The sequence below is a fragment of the Branchiostoma floridae genome, chromosome 6 (assembly GCF_000003815.2).
Source record: "Branchiostoma floridae strain S238N-H82 chromosome 6, Bfl_VNyyK, whole genome shotgun sequence".
Lineage (NCBI taxonomy): Eukaryota > Metazoa > Chordata > Leptocardii > Amphioxiformes > Branchiostomatidae > Branchiostoma > Branchiostoma floridae.
The window spans coordinates 17,233,185-17,237,369 of NC_049984.1; positions in this window are offsets into that span (position 1 = coordinate 17,233,185).

The following is a 4,185-nucleotide window of genomic DNA, read 5'->3' on the forward strand; positions in this document are numbered from 1 at the left end:
AAGGGCGTTGTGGCCCCGTGCCCTGACCATGTGCCTCTTACCATAGAGAGCAGATTCTCTCTGGCAAGCATAGAATCATTATTGACCAGGGACGCTGTTGGATAGCATGTGGCCACATTTTCTTCGTTTTTGCCGGTGCGTAGCACCGGCTATGAGACGGGAGAAGCGGTTGCATGGATGCATGGATGCATGGATCGGTCACTTAAACACTTTAAGCAAATAGCCCTTCTATACGTGCTATTGCGTAATCGAGCCAGCGTGGCCGAGCGGTCTACAGCACGCTACCTATCTTCCGTAGATCGTAGGTTCGAATCCCACTTGCCAAATTGTTTTTCTTTGTTAGACAAAGCTCATGTAGTGTTTTTTTAATAGAAGAAAGACCAATTCAGTAATTCGATGTTTAAAAACTCTTTTTTCGTGTGATTTTGTTTAACATCCAGGCTTTTTCCAAAATACGCACAGGCCAGCTTTTTTCAGAAGCTTTCTTGTTTTGTTTTAGTACAACAGGCGAAAATCAATGCGCGCGCGGATGTCATCCATAAAATCACGTCAGTGTGGCCTTATCTATGCTAAAGCCCTCTCCACTACCCCAATACGTCACGACAGCCTGTTTACCACGATATGTCTGTGCTAACGTGACAGGTCTGGAGTCGGCAGTCTCCCGCGACATTCCACTCCCACGTGCGGCTAGCCAACCCCTGACCCCACCCGACCCACACGGACCCAGGGACGTGACCCAGTGGTCTCCTCTGGGACAAACGTGACCCATGAGTGTCCTCTGGGACAGCATGGGTCACTGACTAGGATAACAAGCTCAAATATTGTGATAATTCTAGTGACAGTTGTGTTCATCCTAGGATTTGTAATAGGACGATTCCTCCCTTTACCAACACCATGGTCAACTAGTCTCTAACAGACTGACTACACTGGCTGTTAAAGGGATAAGAATTTGACAGGGAAGTCTTAATTTGCTACTAAAGCGATTAACCGGCCGCGCCGGATAGGGAACATAACCTAAGCGTGGACTGACTTGACTCCCCTAGAATCTGGACAATTTACTATTTTTGCCGAATTCTACTTTCCTCGTACCCCCGTAGGATGGCTTGGTGGAGGCTAATGGTCAGCTCAGCTAGGGTTAGGGTTGGAGCTACCGTTAGTCTTTTACCCCTAATAATCCATCGGTGCTAGACTATCCCTCCAAGTATTGTGAGACGCTTCTAACTTTTATAGATTGCCAAATATGGACATGGAAAATAAATCACCTTCGCCGTTTATGTGCCGCATAACTTGAGAAACCGTGGGTGGATCCCAAAAATAATTTCATCAGGTCGGTAGAATATAAGATATAGAAGAATACAACCAGTATGTTCAGGTGTTTGTTACGTTTCGATGTCTCTCAACCATCTTCCTCAGAACTTCTAACTGGAGAACTCTAGAACTCCAGTTAGAAGCTCTGAGGAAGGGTGTGGATGGATCCTTTAATATGATATTTGGTAGAAGAGTATAGAGGTCAGGTAAAAAAAGAGGTCACGTTCAATATTGGGCCTCCTAACGGCTTTCTCCGGTAGTGCAGCAGGCGTTCTGGTATTTATATCTTTGTGAATATTGCAACTACCTTTATATTTGCTATACATATACTCTTAATTCCATGTATTTCCCAGTGCGTCAGAGTGGGATGTGCACAGCTACCCGTGGGCGGATGGGTGGGCACCAAGTCGTCTGTAACGTTCACCACAGCACGGGTTATTAACTGTGATAATCTCCTACAGCAGCGGAACACGACTGGCAGATGAGGGAATAGTCAATATACAGATTCAACTCTGACGTAAATTTCTCTCTCCCTGTACATATATACTCATAAATTGCTAAATATAAAATTGATAGGTTTTCGAATACATACAGCAATTCTATTCGTAAACTTAGTGACTTTTATAGGAGCAATTAATAGTAAGTAAGTACTTAGCAATTAATGAGTATATATAGCAATTTACCGATGTACATGTACAAAAGTGCCGAGTGTCAAATTAAACATCTTTCTATATTCCGTAAATGTAGACACCCCTGTTCCAAAGCATCAACTGACATGCGCATATTGAACATGAGAAAGCCATTTCGCGGTGTGTTGTTACATTGTCTTTTCCACCGACATTAGACTAAAACACTTAGACATATCTTTTCCATACCGTTAAGTTCAGTAAGGATGAAGTTTATTTATCAAGTTTGAGCTGTATGTATATTTCGGATATTGTGTCATATGAGGAGTGAATCGTTATCACAAATGTAGTGGAATTTATCAATAGAGTTTTTTAATAAATAAACAAACAAACAAACAAACTCACCTTCTGTGGTAACCTAATTAATTGCTGTACATATTGTTGAATCTGCGGTCTCCTACTCTCTGCTAGCTTTCTGTCGTTTCTTCTAAAGAACTGCCGAGCTGTACAGAGAAAAGAAAAAAACAATAGCTCAGATTAGCTTCAAATCCTACGGGGAACATGACGTATCATTTCATCATAATGTAAACAATATTCCAAGTTTCAAGGGTTGTTGTAGACTAAACAAAGTCCGCTGGTGACAGTGGAACAGTGGGCAGACTAGGCCACTTGGCGCGGGGATCTGGGCTATATTTATCTTATGATTAAAGGATTTTGAAGAGTAAGATCATGGGATCAGGCTCTAAGCGGCATCTGGTCATGTAGCCATTCCTCAAGTCTTCGTGATACCCCTGTCACATTTGGCGAAAATCGATCGATTCTGCGACAATCGCCCGAGCCTTGCTTATAATAATAACTTTATTGCACAACAATTGTACAAGGTACAAAGTGTGGCTTATATGTGGCGGGACAGTTTTCATGTGAAAAATACGCGCAACCCTCTGTCAATCTTAAATATGACCGATCTTCCATCGATACGCCCGAAGATTGTGGGTAATGTTACAGGGGTATTACGGGTTTGACAGCGATGCGTTTCCTATATCAATACAGCCACTGCCATTTTTGGGCTGGCTAAATTGGCTTTCGTTCAAATCGTGGTCCGTGTATTACTTGTTTCGATGATTTGATTGTAGAGAGCTAAAAAAAATTTGGTCTAAATAATAATGATTTTAATTATGCTGATTGAGTGTTCAAAAAAGCAGTATTTTTAGTACAAACGTGTGCATACTGTGTAAGAGTTTAAGATGCATTAAGCATATTGTAATGTTGTTATTGTATATTGTACTGTTGCTAGGGCTAGCCCTTCATAATAGCCTCCGACTAGTTGGGTTGCCCTGGCTTAGAACCTCCAGACTACCCCGTCGTGCCCTAACAGATTGATCGATGCTCCCGAAGTGATGTCCAATTTCTACAGAATTGACAACTGAAGAGGTTGCAATCATGTGAACACGATCGTGGTACCTTGCTATGCCACTCTTAATCACACCTGCTTCATAAGTACCTGCCCGTTGAGTTGATTTCAATGGACGCGCATCAAAAATAATGTGATCTATCCTGTAATCTTCCAACCTCAGGAAAGTCCCATGACATCGCTGTCTTTCTCACTCCAATCTAATAATCTTCAATCAAGGCTCAGGTATATCTCAGAGCGTTATCGGGAAATCCTATCACCATTTACACTTCCGACATTGATTTTTTTTCTACAGTATAATCTAACTATCCCCGCTCCCATCTCATATTCTTAGCGGAGCCATCTCCATTTTGTCAACTCTACTAAAAGTCCAATTTGTCTTGTGTCAAGAATTGCAGTTAAGATCCTGCTTCATCAAGAATTCTGCCAACACTGATGAACTTTCAAGCTGTCATTTGTTCACATTATTGACATCATGTATGAATAAAAATACCTTTTATTGTACATTTATCATTTTGCATGCTAAAGTACAGGCCATGGTGATATTACAGACGTACAATTACAGTAATAAAAGTTCATCTTCTATGACTAATGTATACTTGTATGTACAGGTTCAACTTATTCGCACTTTTTAATGCATTCTTGAGTCATCCCCTATCAGGAAGTTCTGTTGCAGTACCGTAACAAGTCGCCAGGGGGCCCAAGTCTCAAAGTTTTCAGATCTCATCAAGACCTACCCACATACTAAATATCAATACAATCCATTTAAGCGCTCTCGAGTTATGCTGGTACAAACATACAAACGCTACCCAAAATATAAGCTTATTGGCGAAGATAGGT